General features: G+C 42.2%; 1 protein-coding gene across 1 annotated transcript in view; it reads left to right on the top strand.

Annotated features, from left to right (window-relative positions):
• fat3a (FAT atypical cadherin 3a) overlaps positions 1 to 25115 on the top strand; it is a 687349-nt gene that overhangs the window by 1397 nt on the left and 660837 nt on the right. The gene's annotated exons all lie outside the window — the stretch shown is intronic.

The raw sequence follows: 25115 nt of genomic DNA, 5'->3' as shown, positions 1-25115 counted from the left end.
CCATCTGTGAGGGGCGAAGTTCCGGACCGCCACCTGAAATGCAGACTGTTCCTTAGCCTCTACTGAGATGGTTTCACTCGCTGAGTTCCTCCAGCCGTTTGCTTTTTGCCTTAATATTGAAAGCTTTTGTTTTTAAATTTGGCATCGCGATGCGACTACAGCTAAAGGATAATAAGCAAAATCTTATTGATGACGGTGCTTGCTTGATTGTTTCAAGTTAAGAATGAAACAAGTTCCTGTGAAAGATACATGAACTGTTGGGCTGAATGACCTATTATAAAGCAATGAATGTGAAACATTGTGTTTCCCTATTGTCATTTGTAGTAGTTTCCTTTTTGTAGCAGGTTGAAAAATAAAGAGTTTATATTTTAAATTTGAAAAGTGAAAAGCCCTCTGATCTCAAAATGTCACAGCCTTTTGTCAGAATAACAGAAATAATAGTAAGAGTGAGCTTGTGAATCCTTCAGCTCTTCTGCCCCTCAGTTTCATGTTTGATCCTCTTGTGCCAAATCTGTCTTCTTGCAGTGATCCCCATCATTGCTTTAATCCTTCTTTAAGTTCAAAAAATCACCAACTTTGCCATTGAATGTACTGGAGGACCGAGCATCCCCAAAGGTCTGGGGAGAATTCCAGAGAGTGGAAATCTTCTGACCACGGAAGTTTCTCCATTTCTCAGTCTTATGTGGCTGTGCAATCATCGTGTAACTATGCCCTCCATTTGTAGATTCTCCAGCCAAGGGAAACACTATCAGTGTGAGAATCTCATTTTTTTACAATCCTTCAATTAACCTATCTTAATACTCTGCTAGGGTAGCTATTGAGCTGTCCTCCTGCCTCCTCTCCGTCTCGCAAATCGAACAACTGTAGACCTCTCAATTATAGGGACCAGAACTCCATACTGTATTCTAAATGAAGTCAAACCACTCTGAAGTTCTGCGAGGACTTAATGACTCTTCTGCCCAACTGCCTTGTTTTAAAGCCTGGCATATGATTTTCTTTCCAATTTGTTTGCTGTACTGACAAGTACATGGTATGGTACAGTGCAGGCAGTAAGGTGGCGGTTAGCGCCGTTGCTTTACAGCGTCACTGATCACCAACTGGGATTTGACTCCTGCTGCTGTCTGCAAGGAGTTTGTATGTTCTCTGCGGGGGCTTCCACTGGGTTCTCTGGTTTCCTCCCACATTTGTGTGACGTAAAGCTGTTCTATCTCTATAAACACACGAAAGTCTGTAAATGCTGGAAATCCAGTGCAACACATGCAAAATACTGGAGGAACTCAGCAGGTCTGGCAGCATTTATGGAAAGAAGTAAACAGTCGACATTTCAGGCTGGGACCCTTTAGGACTGAAAAGGTAGGGGGAAAATATCTGAATAAAAATTGGGGAGAGGGGAAAGAGGCTAGCTGGAAGGTGATCAGTGGAGCCAGGTAAGTGGGATTATGTTGTCATTTTGTGTTTTGTATACCAGTGCTGTAGGTGCTTGTAGACACTAGCATTTATGATCCTATTAGCATTTTGAAAAAATATTTTGCTGCTTCTCTTACTAAAACAAATAACTTAAGTGTTGCCAATCTTGTGCAAAAATAATGTAATGTCATAGTTATTTACACCAAAATTCCACAAACTGTAATTTGGTCTTTTTTTTGAAAAAAAACATATTCACTGACGATGGTTGGAGCAAAGTGTTTGCTTAGGATAGTAAAAGAACCCCACCTCCCATTCTTTCAGTAGTAATATGGAATACTGTATATGTTTCATCGGACCTGATCTTGAAGAAGTTCACTGCATCACCACACTCTTTGTGACCAATAATCTCCCACCTCAGGTGACAGTGCAACCAATAATTGGGAAGAAAAAGTGACAGAAAGTAAATTTGGAGTAAACCTCTTGGGTCTGGGCAAATATATTGAAATTGTTATAGAGAATTTGACATGACAAGAATATGAGAAATTTCTTATTTTAATATCCAAAATAAAATCTGTTCTGGCAGGCTATCTTTACTTGCTCTTGACAATATATTCCACTATCATTGTCTTTGTTCTATGAATCAGTCCGTGAACACTGTATGTTGATGTACCTGCAAATTAGACATCAATGTTACTATGATAGTGCTGTGGATGTACCATGCTAACGCATAAAAATCAGAATGATTGAACACTCTGATTCAGTTTTTCGAGTTGTAAGAAAACTAAAATAAAAATGAAGATGTTTAAAATCTTAAAAGACTGAAACTGCTGGACACAAACAGCATATTTAACAGAACCTCTGGCAAACACAAACTTTTAATATTTCAGACTATAGACTCTTCATCAGACCATTTGTGTCTAACTGCAGATAATGAAATTGAATTTGGATTAATACACAAGTATTTACTATTGTACCTGCAGTACAATAAGTGTGCCTGTCGCATTATTTTATTGGGCAACTTCTTAACCTGATTGGGTGCTTATTGTAAACAAGAGAACATCTGCAGATGCTGGAAATCCGAGCAACACGCACAAAATGCTGAAGGAACTCAGCAGGCCAGGCAGCACCTATGGAGGAAAAGGTACAGTTGACGTTTCAGCAGGACTGAAGAAAAAAAGCTGAGGAGTAGATTTGATAGGTGGGAGGAGGGGATAGAGAAATGTCTGGCAATAATTGAGAGGGGGAGGGATGAAGCAAAGAGCTAGGAAGTTGATTGGTGAAAAACAGAAGGCCGTGGGGGATGGAGATAACATGAGAGAGGGGCAGGGGGATGGAAAATGGTGAAGGTGGTGGGAGAGGGCATTACTGGAAGTTTGAGAAATTGATGTTCATGCCATCAGGTTGTAGGCTACCCAAATGGAATATAAGGTGTTGTTTCTCCAACCTAAGTGTGGCCTCATCCAGACAGTGGAAGAAGTCATGGATGGACATATTGGAATGGGAATGGGAAGTGGAATTAAAATGGGTGCCACTGGGAGACCATGCTTGTTCCTCCAAATTTCATCTATCACCTGGCATTTCTTTCTCCCCTCCCCCCACCTTTCAAATCTACTCCTTGGCTTTTTTTCTCCAGTCCTGCTGAAGGGTTGCGGGGTCGAAACATCTACTGTACTTTTTTCCTTAGACGCTGCCTGGCCTGCTGAGTTCCTCCAGCATTTTGTGTGGGGACTTACTGTGTTAGAATTGGACTGTGGTCTGTGTAAGGGCCTTCAGTGTCACAATGCATGATCGTGTAGGCTGTGTGATGCTTAATGGGACTCGCTGAAAAAGTTTCCAGCCTTTGGAACCTGGTGCTGGAAGCAGCTGCATGTGGTAACCACTTGATATTTTAAATATTTCCCTCACTGTGGCTCTCCTTTTGTGGGTGTTTGACTCTTTCCCCCCCTCCCCCACATACACCATCCCATCTTGCCGCTTGTTAGTTTTAATACCAATGATACCTTCACTATCCTTCCATCCACTGTGCATTCTGGATCATGAGCTACCATGTTGTGGGAATATGTCCCCATCAGTGCCTCCCTTCATTTGCCCATCACCAGGTCTCTCTGCATATGGCAGCTGAAACACTCCAGTAACCTGCCTGGCTTCTATTAATATCACCATTTCGGACTGAGTGGTGGAAAAGTCCTTATGCTCTTTCAGTTTGTAAGCCCTTTTTGTGATGCATAACACCTTGTGCAGTACAATTTTACACCGGTGGGTCTTCTCACTAAGCATGGTCCTTTAGCAATCCATTGAGTTGAGAAATTAAAGTTATTATCCCTCGAAGTGGAAGTAAAGATTAGTATGTGACTTTAAACTATTGATTTTTATGAGTACCTGCTATGTATTGTGTCACCACTGATAGAAACTCGATGTCTTTTGTCTATTTTTGATTTGGAAGAGCTATAGCCAGCAACAACCTAATTTTATCTGGGGTTCCTGGAGCTCAGAAGCTTCATTAATAGTCCAGTAGATATATGTAGCACAAGATATTCTGGCAAGTCAGATCCTACTCTTTTACACAGCTTGAGAGCTGTGGTAGTTTCTTAGCTTTTGAGTGGCAAAGTTAGTTGGGGTTCTCCCTTCTTGATAATAGCTTGATATTTAGCCATGAATGGACTATGTGTGTTGTAAACATACATTAAATAAAGGCTGAATCTGGCTTTGCTGTGATTCTGTACTGGTGAAACAGATTCCCATCTTGCCTGTATGAATGTAATGGCTTAGATGGGTGTGTTGTTGTAGGGGATTTGATTAGCACAGAATTACAAATGTAAGACTTTAATATCTATTCTCATTCGCCAACTGTGTAACCTCCAGAGCTACTAAACTGTTCTTTTGACTTTTTGTCAATGTACAGTGGATTCCAGTTAATTTGGACACATCAGGATCAGTATTTTTGCCCCCAATTAAGTGGCTGCCCCAATTAGTTGAAGTTTCATGGAAATAGGTTAAGACATAAAAAAAGACAAACTGAGTAAGGAATTATGTCTGTACTATAAAACTGTGGTTCTGCTAGTTATTGACTGAGGAATTCACCCACTGTACACTGCTGTGTTCTTTTGACTGTAAATGAATAAAAACTCCTTGACGGAAGTTAGAGAAATCAATGTTCACGCCATCAGGTTGGAGGCTACCCAGCTGGTATATAAGGTGTTGTTCCTCCAACCTGAGTGTGGCTTCATCTTGATAGTAGAGGAGGCCATGGATAGACATATCAGAATGGGAATGGGACGTGGAATTAAAATATGTGGCCACTGGGAGATCCTGCTTTCCGTGGTGGACCGAGCGTAGGTGTTCAGCAAAACGGTCTCCCAGTCTGCCACATTAACTTCCGTTAATGCCCCATCCCTGATATATTTAGTTTTGTTTTTTTTCTCTCACTCTGCCTGTTCTCCATCTCCCTCTGGTGCTCCCCCCCCCCCTTTCTTTCTCCCAAGGCCTCCCGTGCCTGATACTTTCCCTTCTCCAGCTCTGTATCACTTTCGCCAATCACGTTTCCAGCTCTTAGCTTCATCCCACCCCCTCCGGTCTTCTCCTATCATTTTGCATTTCCCCCTCCCCCCACTATCAAATCTCTTAGTACCTTTCCTTTCAGTTAGTCCTGACGAAGGGTCTCGGCCCGAAAAGTCGACAGCACTTCTGCTTATAGACGCTGCCTGGCCTGCTGTGTTCCAGCAGCATTTTGTGTGTGTTGTATAAAAATCCTTAATGTAGTTTTTGCTCGCAACTTCTAGCTGAAGTTGAGGTTCTAGCTGTTAGTGATGTGACCCATCAAACTGTGAAGGATAGCAGAATGATTTAATGGGATCAACAGCTTTCTAGCTGAATGATGAATAGAGTTTTCTTTCCATTTTGGAGGTATTGTGCATGGGAATAAATACCACGTATAGTACTGTGCAAAAGTCTTAGGCACCCTAGTTATATATATGTACCTAAGGCTCTGCATAGTTCAGTATTTATCAATGAGGAGCAGGGAGCGAGTTTGTAAAGGATGTTGGGAATGATGAGGGTGGAGCGCCATGGGAGGGATGTAGGACAGGTGGCAGAGAAGTGGTGCTAGTGATGGGGGGGGGGGGTGGAATGGTGGTGCGGCTGCAGATACGTTCAGTCCTGACACACCAAGCAAAGTCATTTGATTCCAAACTATTGGTTTACTGGTCACTAGAGAATGTCTGTCTGGCACTTGCTGCTCTCTCTGTTCTCCCTTCCCCCTTTCGCAACCATGATAACTCTCTCCCTGCCCCCTTTCCACTCTCAGTCTTCAAAAGAGACCATAATCAGAATCAGATTTATCCTCACACAAACATGTCATGAAATTTGTTTTTTTTAGCAACAGCAGTATAGTGCAGAACATAAAATTACTACAGTACTGTGCAAAAGTCTTGGGCACCCTGTACTGTATCTGCCTAAGACGTTTGCACAGTACTGTATATATGTGAATACAGTAAATGAACCTGTGTGGTGGTATAAACAGCTACGATTCCTCTTAGTAGATTGCAAATAAGATCTAATAGTTATTCATTGTCAAACAGATTTATATTCTTAATCTGCTAATGAGCAAATACTTGATGCTGCCAAGGGGTGAGATGTATGTCTCCTTCACTTCCTTGTGGTACTCGGTTGCTCTGCTCTGAGGGAGAGAAAAAAGTAAACCAACTGCCTGTGTGAGTCTGAATTCCACATAAGCAAAATAAAATCATTCAAAAGCACCAGGGAAGTTTCGGGTTTTGTACTGACAGGTATGTTGGAACTGTTGTTAATTGGATGAGTTCTCTGTTTAGTAATGAAAGAACAAGATGAAAAACACAAGGTGGAAGCTGTCTTAATAGCAGTCAGCGTGCATTATGTTTTCTCTCCATGTGACTGAAGTTCTGCTCTGGAGAATCCATTAAGGGCGAATGCAACTTCTGAGAGTTCGTTGTCAGTGTTTTTGATATCAGTGACGTGGAAAATTGTTTTGTCACATCAGTGGGAGACTCAGAACAAAATGTCCTGTTTTGAGGCAGATGCTTCTAGCTACTTAGACTGCATGTTATTTCATTTAAAACTTGATAACAAACCAAAGGATGAGTGAAAAATTGTGTAGATAAAGTTCGTTAAACTACTTTGACTAATATGCATGTTTAGTTGCTCATTATGTAGCATCAATTATTAAAATTGGTAGTATACAATCATTACAGAAACATAGGCATTTTTGCCATTTTAAAAATACAACTGGGATTTTGCCTGTTCTCCATTGTGGTGTTTTCACTGAGCGTGTCCATATTGTTGTTGTGTTTACGTGGAGTAATGTGAATTGGCAGCTTAAGTTACATTGCTCATTCGTGTGGCTGTACATGTGCTTCATTGCAGACTGTAATTTTACTTGTCATCTGACTGCAAAAGTTTCTATTGATCTGTAGTTTCATTTCACTGTCAGTGTTGTGAGTGTGATCGAAGTCATTGGAGGTAGGTACACTGATATACAAGTCCTCATTCAGCCCAACAAACAGGCATCCTTCTGAAGATGCTCTCAGTAAAAGCTCACAGAGCCAAAAGGTACATCACATTTTAATACCCTTAATCTCAGTTATTCCAAGCAGTTTCAATAGTTACAATGACATTGTTTACTTCAAAACTTTGGGTTGACAAATGGTTCCTTTGAGATACATAGTGGATGCAAATTTTAATTGATAAGACGCCTCTCAAGGTCCAAACACCTTTGAGAGAAACTAATTAACAGAAATATTCTAAACTTGCAATGAGTGAAAGCCGGACACCCAAAATTAATGTGGTCAGGGCCGTCTCTGTGTACACAAAGATGATAAAGTACACAAATCTATTGATTGCCTATACCTGTGACCATGTTTGATATGCTAAGTGACAACATCCATCTGGTCTGCCAGTTTACACTTAGCCACAATTGTGCAAATAATTTAGCCATGTTGTTAGGTTTGATGTGATCCAATTAATGCAAATCACATTGTTTTAATGTTTGGCTCTTGCATATACAATCTCTTAGTCTGTGGAACAGCCTGTGCTTTTAACTTCAATTTACTGCTTGCAATTTACAAAAAAAATCTGAAGGCTAATTGCAAGCTTCCTGAATTTACTTACATTTACTATAAGAAATGAAGCCTGGTTCTTGTTTGAATTAATATCTGTTATATTCACAAAACACCAGAATACTTCCTAACTAAGGACCAGTGAGTGGGCAAATAATTCATATTTTACTCCAGAGGTATTGCAGCAAGTATTTATTCTCCCTTTTAAAATATTTTACAAGGTGAACTTAACATTTGTAAATATAGAGTTTTTACAAGAAGATGTAGCGGTGTGCTACACGCAGCGCTGAAATAACGACACAGAGTCAGTGAGCTGCAGTTGCAAAAAGAGATTTATTCGAACTTCGCGGCCTCGCTTTAAAGCCTTCCTGATCCCGCCCTCCCCGGGCGGGAATGCTGTAGGGGGCGCGTATTCACAGTCCAGTCCCGTGCGCGGGCTTTTCCCCTTGCTGGTGAAGCAGACTTGGCGCCCTCTTTGGGACCGGCCTCAATGCCGGCGCGCGCCGCTTTGTGAGCCGGTTCGAGTGCGCTGGGAAGTGGGTTACCACATAACCCTCCCCCAGAACCGGCGATATACCCCCCAATGTCCACAGTCTGGGCCAGACTCTGTTTGGGAGGTCGGCCTCTGCGCCGCGGTGCTGGAATCTCGACCGGCTGCGCCAAGTCCACGTGGGCCAGTTTGAGTCGGTCCACTGTGAAAACTTCCTCTCTCCCCCCAATGTCCAGCACAAATGTGGACCCGTTGTTTCTGATCACCATAAACGGTCCCTCGTAGGGCCACTGTAGCGGTGCCCGATGTCCACCCCGTCATATAAAAACGAACTTACAGTTTTGCAGGTCTTTGGGTACGCAGGTCGGGTTCTGCCCATGCTGCGAAGTGGGTATGGGGCCAGGTTACCGAGCCTCTCGCGTAGTCTGCCCACAACTGTTGCGGGTTCTTCCTCTTGCCCCCTTGGGGCTAGTATGAACTCTCCTGGGATGACCAGGGGTGCGCCGTACACCAGCTCGGCCGACGAGGCGTGCAGTTCTTTTTTGGGCACCGTGCGGATTCCGAGCAGGACCCAGGGAAGCTCGTCCACCCAGTTAGGCCCTTTGAGGCGGGCCATGAGAGTCGACTTCAGGTGACGGTGGAAACGCTCCACCAGGCCGTTCGACTGTGGGTGATAGGCAGTTGTGTGGTGCAGCTGTGTCCCCAAAAGGCTGGCCGTAGCTGACCACAGGCTGGAGGTGAACTGGGCGCCTCTGTCGGAGGTAATGTGGGCTGGTACACCAAAGCAAGATACCCAGGTGGCAATCAGTGCCTGGGTGCAAGATTCGGAGGTGGTGTAGGTGAGCGGGACCGCCTCTGGCCATCTTGTGAACCGGTCCACGATAGTCAGGAGGTGCCGCGCTCCGCGTGACACTGGCAGGGGGCCCACGATATCCACATGAATGTGGTCGAACCTCCGGCGGGTGGGGTGGAACTGCTGCGGCAGAGCTTTGATGTGCCGCTGCACCTTGGCTGTTTGGCAGTGCATGCACGTTTTAGCCCATTCACTGACCTGCTTGCGGAGTCCGTGCCAAACGAACCTGTTGGCCGCCATCCGGACGGTTGTCCTGATGGAGGGGTGCGCTAAGTTGTGAATGGAGTTGAAAACGTGCCGCCGCCAGGCTGCCGGAATGACGGGGTGGGGTTGGCCGGTGGTGACATCACAGAGTAGGGTCCTCTCACCTGGGCCTACGGGGAGGTCCTGGAGCTGCAAACCGGAGACTGCAGTCCTGTAGCTAGGGATCTCCTCGTCTGCCTGCTGCGCCTCCGCCAGTGCTTCATAGTCTACCCCCTGGGACAGGGCTTGGATGTTAGGGTAGGAGAGTGCGTCTGCCATGATATTGTCCTTACCCGAGACATGCCGGACATCCGTTGTGTATTTGGAGATGCAGGACAGATGTCGTTACTGGAGGGACAACCAGGGGTCGGATGCTTTTGTGAACACAAAGGTAAGAGGTTTGTGGTCCGTGAACGCGGTGAAAGGCCTACCTTCTAAGAAGTACCTGAAATGCCGGATTGCCAGGTATAGCACCAACAGTTCCCGGTCGAAAGCACTGTATTTGAGCTCGGGTGGTCGTAGGTATTTGCTGAAGAATGCCAGGGGTTGCCAGCGACCCTCGATGAGTTGTTCCAGCACTCCATCGACTGCCGTGTTAGATGCATCCACTGTGAGGGCGGTAGGGACGTACGTTCTGGGGTGCACTAGCATCGCGGCGTTTGCTAAGGCTTCTTTGGTTTTAATGAAAGTGGCGGTGGACTCCTCGTCCCAGATAATGTCCTTGCCTTTACCCGACATCAGGGCGAACGGGGGCGCGTGATTCAGACAGCCGAAGGGAGGAAGTGGTGGTAGAAATTCACCATACCCACAAATTCCTGAAGGCCTTTGATTGTGTTGGGTCGGGGGAAATGGGGGACCGCGTCTACCTTAGCGGGCAGAGGGGTTGCCCCGTCTTTAGTAATCCTGTGGTCCAGGAAGTCGATGGTGTCGAGCCCAAACTGGCATTTGGCCGGGTTGATTGTCAGGCCGTATTCACTCAGTCGGGCGTAGAGTTGATGGAGGTGGGACAGATGCTCCTGACTATGAGGATGTCGTCCAAATAGATGAAAGCGAAGTCCAGGTCGCGTCCATTAACCGCTGAAACGTCTGTGCGGCATTCTTTAGGCCGAACGGCATGCGGAGGAATTCGAAAAGGCTGAAAGGGGTGATGAGTGCCGTTTTGGGGACGTCGTCTAGATGCATCGGGATTTGATGGTATCCTCGGACGAGGTCTACCTTGGAGAAGATCCGTGTACCGTGCAGGTTTGCTGCAAAGTCCTGAATGTGCGGCACAGGGTAGCGGTCCAGTGTTGTGGCCTCATTCAGCTTGCGGTAGTCGCCGCATGGTCTCCAGCCCCCTGTTGCTTTGGGCATCATGTGCAGTGGGGAGGCCCATGGGCTGTTGGACCGCCGTATGATCCCCAATTCCTCCATCCTCTTGAACTCCTCCTTCGCCAGTCGGAACTTGTCTGGGGGAAGCCTTCGAGCACGGGCGTGGAGGGGTGGTCCCTGTGTCGGGATGTGGTGCTGTACGCCGTGTCTGGGCATGGCTGCCGTGAACTGCGGTGCCAGAACCGATGGGAAATCCGCAAAGACTCTGGTGAAGTCGTTGTCGGACAGCGTGATGGAGTCTAGGTGTGGGGCCGGCAACTGGGCTTCACCCAGGGAGAACGTTTGAAAAGTCTTGGCGTGGACCAGTCTCTTCCTTGGCAGGTCGACCAGTAGGCTGTGAGCTCGCAAAAAATCTGCTCCCAGGAGCGGTTGGGCTATGGCGGCCAGTGTGAAGTTCCACATGAACCGGCTGGAGCCGAACTGTAGCCGCACCGTACGGGTGCCGTAGGTCCTTACTGTGCTGCCGTTCGCGGCCCTCAGGGTGGGACCCGGTGCTCTGTTGCGGGTGTCGTAACTCGTCGGAGGTAAGACGCTGATCTTTGCTCCGGTGTCGACCAAAAAGCGGCGTCCGACTGCTTGTCCCACACATATGGGAGGCTATCCCGATGGCCAGCCACCGTAGCCATCAGCGGCGGCTGGCCCTGGTGTTTCCCGGGAACTTGCAGGGTGGGCTACAGCGGCGGGCTTCTGCGCCCCACCGCTGGTGGTAGAAGCACCATTGTCCGTTGGCCTCCTCACCCCTGCCTCTGGGGTTAGCGGGCTCTGCTGCCAGGCCTGGTCTGGTTTGCTGCTGGGAGCGTGGCCTGGTGATCTGTGCGATGGACGCCCCACTCTCTGTCTTGGCTTTCCACAGCACGTCCACCCGGGCCGCCACCTTCCGGGGGTCGCTGAAATCCGCGTCGGATGGCAGCAGGCGTATGTCCTCGGGCAGCTGCTCCAGGAATGCCTGCTCAAACATGAGGCAGGGCTTGTGACCTCCGGCCAGGGAGAGCATCTCGTTCATCAAAGCCAACGGTGGCCTGTCCCCCAAACCATCCAGGTGCAGTAAGCGGGCAGCTCGCTCGCGCCGTGAGAGTTTGAAAGTCCTTATGAGCAAGGCTTTGAATTCTGTGTATTTGCCGTCCTCCGGGGGCGACTGTATGAACTCTTCGACCAGGAAACAGCGGCCCAGGTTGAGGGAGCTGACCACGTAGTAGTAACGTGTGTCCTCCGAGGTTACCTGCTGAATGTGGAATTGGGCTTCTGCTTGCTGGAACCATAGGTGAGGTTGCAGCGTCCAGAAACTTGGCAGTTTTAATGATACTGCATGAACAGATGTGGCATTGGTCATCTTCGGCCCAAATATCGTTTGGGCCGTCAGGGTCACTAATTGTAGCAGTGTGCTACACGCAGCGCTGAAATAACGACACGGAGTCGGTGAGCTGCAGTTGCAAAAAGAGATTTATTCAAATTTCGCGGCCTTGCTTTAGTCACGTCCCGTGCGCGGGCTTTTCCCCTTGCTGGTGAAGCAGGCTTGGCGCCCTCTTTGGGACCGGCCTCAATGCCGGCGCACGCCACTTTGTGAGCCGGTTCGAGTGCGCTGGGAAGTGGGTCGCCACAAAGAGCTATTTTTGGCGGTGGCCTTCATTTTGTTATCTTCAAGTAGTGGCAGCTTTATATTTCAGGTTTCAAATTTAAGATCTAAAAGAAATGCAGTACCTCTTAGCCATTCTTTTCCTAAGGATGAATCTGGTCAAGTTTTATCTAAGTCAATATTGCTTTGACTATAATTCTTAACTGTCCTATTTCATTTGAAGGTTGACATCAAATCGCACCACTGCGAAATATAATGATATTTAAAAGTCCTCGTGCTTTACAAGGAAACAGGAATGGAAATGTGTTTCTGCTTTTAGTTGTTTTTCATCAGATCTATTTTGAATTTGTTGGCTTGGTTTAAGAAATATCGGTTCATTTTCCAAGTCCTGACCTAATTTTCATACTTTCAATATATTGTAAGTTGTGTTATTTCACACGGGCAGGGCACAACTGCTCCAGTAATTAGATACCTGATATACTTTTTGCAGGATATATTTCTTACCGTGGTTATACTTGTGTTTGTAATTCACAGCAAACTGGTTTTGGAATCTGTCCCTCTTTTAATGCTTGTTATTATTATTTCTCCTGTCCTGATGGTAGTACAGTGTGATGGTGAATTTGCATGTTGTTACTTTGTAGATTGTATTCTACAGTACACTGCAGACTGATTTCCAAAACAATTCTTAATACTGACATCAATGAATATCTTATTTCTGCTACACATGTGAAAGACATAATGGACTAGAAAATTAACTTGTCACTTACAGAGAAATCTATGTGCTGCTTGTTTGTTGCATTAACTTCATTTTCAAACAAGTCTGATGGATTAAATGTGATAAAACTAAGTGAAAACCAAATCTCTTGATCGAATTAGTATTATGACTGCAGACTGCTTATATGTTCAATAATCCTGTAGGCCCTTCTCCAGTGATGAAACAATTGGAAGTTAAAAAAAAAAGGTAATGTCATGGTAGAAAGCATGTCAGGGCTTCACTTGGGGTGATCAGTATTGGAGAGCTGGGTCAGAGGAGTGAAAGGTGGTTGTGTTTGGTTGCTAGGGGAAGGATAATGCTCAATGTGAGGCTCAAAGCAAAGCTGCAGAATAGTTTAAGCTTTTAACATAGAGGGCTCTTTCTTATAGTTGGTTTTACAGGTTGGATTCCATAGTTTGGGGCCAACTCAAATAGGACCTCTTTAGTTTGATTGAAGTTTGTGTTGCACTTGTGAAGGTCTGCACCTATGTAAGTGGGCAATCCTTGGGTCGCATGATATTGACACATTTTTGCAGAATTAACATCCAGATACCTGGATTAACTTAAGTTCTGGTCAAGAAGGAGCCTGTGTACACGGCGCTCCCTGGGTCAACGTCTTCAGGTTAGAGTATGAAACTTTTAATTTCACTTCCTTTATGTATATGTTTCCATCTTAAATGTATTTCTGGAACTGCTAAAGCCTGTGATTTACAGTTTGGAGAACAATTAAGTGACCCTGCACTTTACTGTCTCTGAGAAGGTTCCGGGAGGCAAGTGGGAGCCTCAAGGTGAAGAAACTACAAGACGTTCAACTCCATTTTGCCAATTAAAATGACGAGTAGGATTGAAACATCAAGGCGAATGTGGAAGGCATATGAGGGTTCAGTGCCAACTACCTGCCTTTTGATCGCTGATGGTGTTAAACCTTTGTTCTAATTATTACTTATTACTTGATGCAAGAATACACAGTACTACGGAGAATAAAACAGTATCTTTTTATTTAGTAGCTCGCCACTAGAGAGTCCTCCTTAGGCACACACAGGAGCCCATTCTGGAGGTCTCTGCAAAGCCCAGAGATCCAGAGTTTTTGTATCATTTTTTGTCACGTGCACAGGAAACGCTTTTTTAGCTACCCCCGCAATCACATGCCCAGCAACAGTGGTATTTTTGAGGCACAGACCAAAAATTCAGACCACTGGGACAATGTGCACCATTAAATGATTTCCATCTTTCCAACCGTCAGTTCCGCATCTTTGTTGACAGTTTATAATTTTAGATTACCACATACTACAGGTGCAAAAGCCATTTTAGATGGTATATATTTTTAGATTACCGCATCCTGCAGGTGAAAAAGCCATTGGTGTGTACGTGGCTTGCCATCTAATGTCAGCCGAACGAACTAGCCCTTTTACCATCTCAATGGGATGCTGCAGAAGAGCTTATGTGGCCTATGGCTGTGTCTGGTGGGTAGACCTCTACGTTCGAGCAGTGTCTTTCACTTTCGATGATGTTGGAGATTCTGCATTTCTGGATTTGGACTATGGACTTTTTCAGTCCAGTAGTTCTTGTATTCTGATTTGTTGTTGCCCGTTCTTTCTCATTTTTTGAGTGGAAGGGAGGGGTTGGGGGGTTGTTGGTGTTCTTGTTAGTTTTTTTTGTGCAGGGGATTTGAGGCTGATGTTCTTTTTGCGTATAGTGTGTGGTAAGAGGGTTTGGGGGCTGATGCTCTTGTTTTGTCTGTACACAGAGGAGGGGATTTTGGGGGCCCATGTTGCAATTTGTGCTGGTGTTGGGATTTGGAGAGTTGATAATCATGCTGCCATTTTTTTGTGAGGAGGTGTGTTTGCTATTTCTCTTTGAACTGACTTTCATGGTTTTCATTGTTTCGTGGCTATCTGGAAAGAAGAATGAGTTTTAAACTGCATACATACTTCAATAAATGAACCTTTGATGTTTGCAACTTTGAATATCTGAGCAGTTATTAATTTTTTTTGTTTACTGCAGTAAGGAAGTCTTGGACATCATCATCACTTGCTAAACCCAGCTATCTCTTGATTATATTGAGACCCTCATTCTTTCAGCCTTTTTAGCTCAGGACACACATTCTACTTGCTGACTGACTTTGCTTTTTTATCCTTATTTTCTATATTTCTCTGTCTTGCCATACCTAATGACTGTAACGACAGCTAGCTTCTCTTTCCTGATATTTTGTGCATTTCTCCTTTCTTTAGGTCAATTTGATGGTAGAATCTTCAGCTGGATAATTCCTTCTTAAACTTGTCAATTTTTTTCCCCTCCATTTAAAACCTTCATCTGCTTCCTTTGACAATTTCTGGAAAAGATAATTTTCAGTACATTTATACTGCATGTCCCTAACATCATCCTCCTTTGCTCATTAACCACTAAACTTGTATCAATGAAATGCCACGGAAAATCTTATCTAAAATCTGATATTGTGTTGTTATTCATTTGCAGACAACGTTATGCATCTGTGTATTATCAAGGGCAATAATAATGGTTGTATTGAATTAGCACTGCTGAAATTTTGGGGGAAAACGTCACTTGCTTTAGCTGGCTGTGGTTTTGATCCTGGATTCTCAGGAGAGCAGGTAGCTTGTTCCTTGTTCATCTCCATAGATCTCCGTGTTTAACTGCAAGCTGCAAATGCATTGATAGGCCCTTCATAACTGCAGAACAGTAGCATAGTGGTTAATAAAAGACTTTACACTTCCAGCAGCTACCAATAGGGGTTCAATTCCTGCTGCTGTCTATAAGGAGTTTGTTCAATCTCCCAGTGACTGTGTGGGCTTCTCTGGGTGCTCCAGTTTCCCTCCGCATTTCAAAGACGTGATTAGGGTTATGCATTGTTGGCATGCTATGTTGACGCCATAGGCATTGCCCCCAGCTCATCTTTGGTCTGTGTTGGTCATTGACACAAACGATGCATTTCACTATATGTTTCAATGCACATGTGTCAAATAAAGCTAATCTTTAAATCTTTTAATTAGCATATTGTGCAACCAGAATCTTGTGATTGCTGGAAATCCGAAACAGAAAAGGCTAGAAATGTAAAATAGTGGAAAGAGAAACTTTCCTGGCCAAAGTACTTTATCAGAACATGGAAAAAGTTATGAAACTATTTTAAGATGCAGATATGTGTGCTATATGTGTGTAATAAGTTGCTATATTTTTGTACTATCCTGGAAGAATAATCGCTGAACTTGAACCAGTGAGGTGAACCTTTGAGGGTGTAGTTGGCACTTTTGGCTGGAGCTGCTGGCATTCAATTACTGAAACTTGAAGTCTCAGACTTTGATACGCAAATTGCCAATTGCAGAAGTCCTGAATGTACTGAGTGACAGATGGTACCACATCTGTCACAACGCTTTGTTGCTGGACTCCATGGTGCCAGAACTCAGTCTTATTTGGATTATCCAGCAGGGCATTGGGGAATTGACTCTGATCCCAAGCCAGGGCTGACCTGACTTATGACTGAAGACTCCCAGGAAGGAATCTGTGCTTATGAATGAAAAGGCAAAAGTAAATTAATTTTGATGTTCTTTTTAAACATTTCTAATTATTTTCAAATGATTTTTGTACTTTATAATGAGCTTTACTGGTACTTTAAAAAATCATTTATTACACTTTAGTTTTCAATTATCTTTGACATTTAAAAACTGTAAAAGTCCTTGATGGAGTTCAAAGGGGACTAAGCTGTATCTCTGGATCTCCCTTTCACCAGAGTTTTTTAGGTTATCTCCTCTGAGACCTCCGACAGGAGGATGTAGACAACCACGGATTTGAACAGTCTACGCCTGGGCCAGGTGAGTGTGTGAGATTGGAAACTACGAGTGGCAGGCTGGACACACCACGTTTGGAACCACAAGCTGATTTGTGCCTGGCCTGCCCCACTCTCTCCCACTTCCTGCTAGCCTGCAAATATTTTACCACTGTTACTTCAGCTATGTTGCTGCATCAAATAATGAAGAAAAGATGCATTTTGATGCTTTTCTGATATACTTCAGTGCAACATATGTGAACGATGAGCACAGCGCTGTGCAGTACAGGTGTCTTGGGTTCATTTCCCACCACTGCCTGTGAGGAACTTGTGTTTTCTCCCTGTGACCCTGTGGGTTTCCTCCGGGTGCTCTCGTTTCCTCCCACGGTCCCAAGATGTACCAGTTGGTAGGTTAATTGGTCAGTATAAATTGTCCTGTTATTAGGCTGGATTTAAATTGGGGATTGCTGGGCAGTGTGGCTCGAAGGCCCAGAAGGGGCTATTCTTCACTGAATCTCAATAAATTGAAAAAAATAGTTTGCCAAGGAAAAGTACACCTGATTTATGCTTGACTATTCTCATCAAATTCTTTGCCATGTTTAAGGGAGGTAGATGGTAACTCTGGAAAATCCAGATGAAATTCAGAATCAGTAGATGCATTTTGGTTATAAAAGTATCTATTCTTCTTGTATCTAGTTGGATCTGTTTATATATTTGTCCATAATGTTCTCAGCTCTTAATAACCTGTCCAGTTTTCATGGCACTCGTGTCTAATCACATGTTCAGAATGTTTCTAGTTAAAAGCTTTGCGAATTTCTGTGAGGTAACTAGGCAATTAGAAGGAAATACAGCATGAGTACCCATTATCCGAGATATTTGGGGTGGAAGTGTTTCGGATTTCAGATTCTTTCTGATTTTGGAATGTACAATGCTTGACATTGCCATCATTTCTGACTCTGAATTTGTGCTACTAGAGCACAGTCTTTGTCTGACACTTGTTTTTCACACATGTACTGATTTAGGCGTTCAGAGTGTTAGGTTTCCATCAGCACCAATCTTGGCAAACTCATCAATGAATTTCTCTGCTGCGTCGTGCTCAGCAGATGCTTTATCACCACAAATCTTTAAAAATTTAATGCAGTGCCTTTTCTTAAGGGGGAGAAGCATCAGAGGGAGGTGATGGGCAGGTAAGGAGATAAGGTGAGAGAGGGAAGGGGAATGGGGAAGTGGGAAGTGGGAGGTGGCATTTTAGGACTGATTCTATAGGCTGACCATTCTCACCTCCCAACTTTTATAATTTTATTATCGCTCTTCCACCCTATCACAGATGCATCTTTGTTGTTTTCTATCCTCAGCAAGCTTCAGTTCTTGCTCCAAATTTGCCAGCAAACATTTCTGTGCAGAACCCAACTTAAAATGTGTCCAGCAAGTTTCCATAATTTGGACTGTGGCTCTTCAGGTGTGTGATGTACGTGTGCATTAAGGATTGTGAGCCTGCATAATTACAATCAGTTCATGTTTAATGCACAGTTATTGCATAGTATGATTTCTTAATTCTCTCCTGTACTCTGCCTGTGAATGGTAAATAGTGCATTTATTAATTGCAAGTTCAAGCCAGTACCTATCACTGTTCCCACCCAGAACAGCTAACTTGTTAATTTAGTTGTTTTGTTTACCGGTTGGACTTTTAAGTTGCTTGGTACATTTTTGATTTCAACTGTACATACTCTTTATGGAATTCTTTGCTATGGAGAAGTGCTATGGGGCATCAGGTCTAATGAATACTAAATAAATACAGAGCAGCTCACACAATGTGCTGGAGGGACTCAGCAGGTCAGGCAGCACTTATGGAAATGAATAAATGGTCAATGTTTTGGAGCAAGACCCTTTTTCAGCGCTGGAAAGGAAGGGGGGCATCTGGATCATTGAATATGATAGCTTGGCAGGTGACAGACAGATAGACATACTTTATTGATCCCGAGGGAAATTTGGTTTCGTTATAGCCGCACCAGCCAAGAATAGTGTAGAAATATAGCAATATTAAAACATAAATAATTAAATAATAAGTTAATCATGGCAAGTGGAAACAAGTCCAGGACCAGCCTATTGGCTCAGGGTGTCTGACACTCCGAGGGAGGAGTTGTAAAGTTTGATGGCCACAGGCAGGAATGACATCCTATGACGCTCAGTGTTACATCTCGGTGGAATGAGTCTCTGACTGAATGTACTCCTGTGCCTAACCAGTACATTATGGAGTGGATGGGAGTCATTGTCCAAGATGGCATGCAACTTGGACAGCATCCTCTTTTCAGATACCACCATCAGAGTCCAGTTCCACCCCCACACCATCACTGGCCTTACAAATGAGTTTGTTGATTCTATTGGTGTCTGCTACCCTCAGCCTGCCAGCGACAGGTTACTATCGATGCAATGCTCCTCAGACAGGATGAAGAGGTCAATACTCCCCAATGCCATTAGGCTTTACAATTCAACCGCCAGGACTTAAGAACTTTTTAAAAGCTATTATTAATGCTTTTTGAGATAGTGATTTAGATGCATATCATATTTTTTACTGAGTTAAGTATTGTATGTAATTAGTTTTGCTACAACAAGTGTATGGGACATTGGAAAAAAAGTTGAATTTCCCCATGGGGATGAATAAAGTATCTATCTATCTATCTAACAGCAAACATGATAGCACTGGCCACCACAGACTCGTAGAACATCCTCAGCATCGTCCGGCAGATGTTAAAGGACCTCAGTCTCCTCAGGAAATAGAGACAGCTCTGACCCTTCTTGTAGACAGCCTCAGTGTTCTTTGACCAGTCCAGTTTATTCTCAGTTCGTATCCCCAGGTATTTATAATCCTCCACCATTGTGAAGTGAAGTGCTGCCTCACCTGGAAGGTCTGTTTGGGGCTCTGAATGGAGGTAAGGGAGGAGGTTAATGAGCAGGTGTAGTGTTTTGGTCACTTGTAGGGATGTGGCCAGGAGGGAGATCAGTGGGGAGAGATGAATGGGCAAGGGAGTCATGATGGAAGCGATCTCAGTAGAGATAATAGAGTGGGGGGGGAAGTAAAGATGTGTTTGGTGGTAGGATCCAGTTCAAGATGGCAGAAATTGTGGAGAATACTGAAGACGAGGAACACTATCCCTGCTAAGGCAGAGGGAAGATGGAGAGAGTATGGATGTTTGGAAAATGGAGAGATGCAGGTGAGGTCAGCATCAATTGTGGAGGAAGGGAAACCCTGTTCTTTGAAGGAAGAGGACACCTTTGATGTCTGGAGAGGAAAGCCTCATCTTGGGAACAGATGCAATGGAAACGAAGGAACTGAGAAAAGGGAATAGCATTTTTACATGAGACATAGTGGGAAGAGGTATAGTCAAGATGGCTATAGGAATCGGTAGGTTCAGGAAAGATGCCAGTTGACAGTTTGTCTCCAGAGATGGAGGCAGAAATTGTGAAAGGGGAAAGTGGTGTTAGAAATGGACCTGGTGAATTTAAGGGCAGGTTGGAAGTTGGAGGCAAAGTTGATGAAATTGATGAGCTCTGCATGGGTGCATGAAGCAGCACCAATGCAGCTGTCAACATTGCGCAGGAAGAGTTGGGAAAGGTGGGATGCGGGCTGTTCTATGTAGCCAACGAACATTGGCATACATAGGCATAGCTGGGGCCCATGCCGGTGCCTATTGTTACCCCTTGGGTTTGGAGAAAGTGGGAGGAGCTGAAGAAGAAATTAATGATTGGGTGGGCCAGTTCTTCTCCTCAGAGGAGGGTGGTGGTGGGAGGGAACTGGTTCGGTCTTTTGAGAAAGAAGTGGAGAGATTTAAGGCCTTCTTCATGACGGATAGAAGTATTTAGGAACTGGACATCCAGGTGAAGATGAGGCAGTCAGGGCTAGGGAATTGAAAGTTGTCAAGGAGATTGAGAACTTGCAGGGATATGTGCCAGGAGGGAGAATAGTGAGGAGGGATAAATGGCCAAAGGAATCATGAAGGGAGCGATCTCTGCAGAAAGTGAAATAAATGCACATCTTTTGTAAATTTGATAAATTTATTTATTTCAGGTTAAGTTCATATTCCTCCTCAAACCACTGTTCTCCAAGTGTTTTCTTATCCTTCTCTCCTTAGCCACTGCTTGTACTGAGCTTGTTTACATTGATGCCTATTTAATTTTTTTAACAATATTTTTATTCAGAAGAAAAAAACAAAAGATTTACAGAGTGCAACACATAGATACATCTCAACATAACTTGTGTATATTCATATATTGTAATAAAATTGATCAAAATGTTATAGCATAACACATAAAGGTATATCACTGTAATCAAAAATTTAAAGCTAGGTCATACATCATAAAATAAAATTCATATCAAAAAAATCAACCCCCTACCAACTACCAAAAGAAAAAAGCTGATGGATAATAATGGATAAATTAGAAAAGAAAACATTTGCTTAAGAAGAGAAGATAAAAATATGCATAAAATTCTGTGCACTGTTAAACTTTATAAATTGGAAAAGTAATTTAGGAAAGGTCCCCAGATATCATAAAAAGATTGTTTCGAATTTAAGACTGAGCAGCGGATCTTTTCTAAATTTAAATAAGACATAATATCACGTAGCCATTGAAGATGTGTAGGAGGGGTAGACTACTTCCATCTAAGCAAGATTGCTCTGCTTGCTAAAAGAGAGGTAAAAACTAAAGCCTGTAGGTTAGAAGTGTTCAAAGTTATATCTTCATCTGCAATAATACCAAACAAGGCAGTAAGGGGATTTGGGTCAAATTGGACCCTAAAAAGTTGTGAGAAGGTATGGAATACTTCCCGCCAAAACTTTTCAATTTTAGGGCAAAACCAAAACATATGAATTAAAGAGGCATCAGCAGAGTTACATTTATTACAAAGTGGAGAAACATTCGGATAAAAACTGGACAGCTTCTGTTTAGAAATGTAAGCTGTATGAACCACTTTAAATTGTAGAAGAGAATGACGAGCACAGAAAGATGATTTATTAACCCGTTTAAGAATTTTATTCCATCTATCATCAGAAATCTGACAATTTAGGTCATCCTCCCAAGCTTTTTTTTAATTTTATCTAAATTCATTCAGATTCAATCAACAAGTTATAGATACCGGTAATAGAACCATTAACAAAAGGTTTTAAATTTAAAAGATCGTCCAGTAAATTTTTATCAGGACCTATAGGAAAAGTAGTTAATTGGAAACGTAAGAAATCTCTAATTTGAAGGTATCTGTAAAAATGTGTTTTTGGGAGTGCAAATTTAGTTGACAATTGATCAAATGAAGCAAGAGATCCTGAGATAAACAGGTCCCAAAAACAGTTAATACCTAGTTCATCCCAATCCTTAAAGACTTTGTCAGTCATGGAAGGGATAAAAAAATAATTAAGGAGAATGGGAGATGATAATGAAAAATTCGCTAAACCAAAAAATTTCCTAAATTGAGACCAAATCCTTAAAGTTTGCTTAACAATTATGTTATCAGTTATTTTATTTGCTGAAAAAGAAGAATATGATCCAAGAAGAGAGACAATAGAGGAATTTTTTACAGAATTAACTTCTAAGGAGACGCATGATGGGCAATCTTTACGGTAAATATTATAAGACCAGAAAGTAATATTCCGTACGTTGGCAGCCCAATAGTAAAACCTAAAATTGGGTAGGGCTAGTCCACCCATCTCTTTATTTCTTTGTAGGTAAACTTTACTTAAACAATCTTGCTTATTATTCCAAATATAAGATGTTAAAATTGAATCTAAAGAATCAAAGTAGGTCTTAGGAATAAAAATAGGTAAGGCCTGAAAAAGATATAAAAATTTAGGAAGAATCTTCATTTTAATCGAATTAATTCGGCCAATTAGGGATAAAGAAAGAGGAGACCATTTAGAAAGTGTCTTTTTCACATAATTCAATAAGGGGTTTAAGTTTTCTTTAAATAAATTCTTGAAGTTTTTAGTAATTGTTACACCTAGATATGTAAGTTGACTTGTAACAACTTGGAACGGAAATTAGGCATTTGATGACATTAGGTAATTTAAAGAAAAGTTGTCAAGGAGATCGAGATCACTTTTATGTAAGTTCAGCTTATATCCTGAAAAAGAACTAAACTGGAAAATTAAAGAAAGAACCGAAGGTAAAGAACTTTCAGTGTTAGAGATAAAAAGTAAAATATCATCAGCGTATAATGAAATTTTATGAGTCATACCTTCCCTTAGTATACCAGAAATGTCCTTAGATTCTCGAAATGCTATTGCTAAGGATTCTATAGCTAAAGCAAAAAGTAAAGGACTAAGAGGGCAACCTTGTCTAGTTCCCCGCTGTAGTTTAAAGGGCTTAGAAATTTGAGAGTTAGTAATAACCTGAGCGGTAGGAGACAAGTAAATTAATTTAACCCAAGGAATAAAATTAGGCCCAAATTTAAACTTTTCTAAGGTCTTAAAAAGATAATTCCACTCAATCCTATCAAAGGCTTTTCTGCATCTCTGATATTTTTTTGGATGGTGAATATATCACATTTAACAACAGACATATATTAAAATGTGAGTAACGATTTTTAATAAATCCTGTCTGGTCATGTGATATAATAGATGGTAAAATATTTTCAAGTCTTCGAGTTAAGATTTTTGCATCAACATTTAATAAAGAGATCGGTCTATATGAAGAACATTCAGCTGGATTTTTACTTTTTTAAGAATAAGAGAAATAAAAGCTTCATAAAAAGATTGAGGGAGTTTACCTGATTTAAAGGACTGATAAAACAGAGGATAAATAAGGTGTAAGTAACGTAGTGAAAGTTTTATAAAACTCCCCGGGAAAACCATCAGGTCCTGGGGTCTTACTAGAATGTAAAGCACATATAGCCTCAGCCACTTCTTCATTGGAAATAGGCTGATCTAACTGTGTTAGGCTATTAGCAGACAATGTAGGAATGTTGATATAACTGAAAAAAGCATTCATATAGGTATCATCTAAAGAAGAGTCAGACTGATACAACAAGGTAAAAGTCTTTAAATACGTTGTTAATTTCAGAATGGTCGGATATCTTAGACCATTATCTTTAAAAATTTCTGTGATTTGACGATTAACTGTAAAAAATTTTTAAGCGATTGGCTAATAAACTACCTGTTCTATCCCTGTGAATGTAAAATTGAGTTTTATCTCTCAACAGCTGTCGTTCAATTGGGTAAGTCAGCAGAAGTTTATACTTGGATTGGATTTCAATACGCTTATTATATATAGTTGGATCTGGAGATAGGGCATACTTTCGATCAAGATCTTTTAATATTGCTGCTAGATCAGACCTTTGTCAGCTTTTTTCTTTATATAGTTAGAGTAAGAGATAATTTCTCCACGAATATATGCTTTAAAAGTATCCCAGACTATAGTACCAGCAGTATCTCCTTTAAAATTTTCTTTAAAGAAAAAAGTAATATGGTTTTCCAAAAACTTTAGAACATTTTAATCAGATAACAATAAGTTAAAATGCCAACTTCTATTTGATACAGAATAAACAGGTAATCTTAAAGCCAGAAGCACAGGTGCATGATCAGACAAAGCAATCTCCTTATAATCACAGGATTGAACCAGTGGAAGCAAGTTTCTATCTATAAAAAAGTAGTCAATCCGAGAGTATGTATGATGAACCTGAGAGAAATGAATATTCCTTATCTTGGGGGTGTAAAAAAAAAACGCCACACGTCGAGAATACCACATTGAAATAGAAAAGATTTTAAAAGTAGGACTGATTTATTAGTGACAAGGGTTTCACTTGAAGAGCAATCTAATGTAGAGTCAAGCCAAAAATTAAAATCTCCGCCCATCGCTAAGGAATACCGATTCAAATCAGGCAGAAAAGAAAAAAGACATTCAAAGAACAAGGAGTCATCTGTATTTGGAGCATATACATTCACAAATACGATTAGTTTATTCTCAAGACTACCCAAAACAATAACAAAGCGCCCATTTGTATCAGAAATTACATTATGTTGAATAAAGGATACATTATGATCAAACAGGATAGAGACGCCTCTCGATCTAGATTGAGAGGGTGAGTGAAAATGTATACCCTTCCATCCTTTGAAAAAGCGTGAAATATCATCTTTATGAATATAGGTTTCTTGGAGAAAGATTATACGAGTTTTAAGTTTCCTGATATAAGAAAAAATCTTATTTCGTTTAACAGGGTTATTTAGACCTTTCACATTAAAGCTGAGTATATTAATAAAAGAATCCATCAAGTATCCTTTAGTAATGTATAAAAGGTAATCATAGACATGTAGATAGTGAATAAATAAAACAGTAAAAACCTCCAATCAGCTTTCTGGAAGAACCCATTTCCCCCCTCCCTCCCCCCAAAGAGAGAAATCAGCCAAGGGAGGCTGAAGACTAATACTAACGTTCCTAACCCAAAACTCCGGTGGCTCCAAAAAATATATATGTATAGCTGTGCTGAATAAACGATTGTAAATATATATATATATATATATATATATATATATATATACAAAAACAAAATATCAAAGTAAATAAGTTTGCTATT

This window comes from Hemitrygon akajei, chromosome 4 (genome assembly GCF_048418815.1).
Source record: "Hemitrygon akajei chromosome 4, sHemAka1.3, whole genome shotgun sequence".
In the NCBI taxonomy this organism is placed as follows: Eukaryota; Metazoa; Chordata; class Chondrichthyes; order Myliobatiformes; family Dasyatidae; genus Hemitrygon; species Hemitrygon akajei.
The sequence above is the reverse complement of the archived record's forward strand: the minus strand, read 5'-3'. Positions and strand labels throughout refer to the sequence as shown.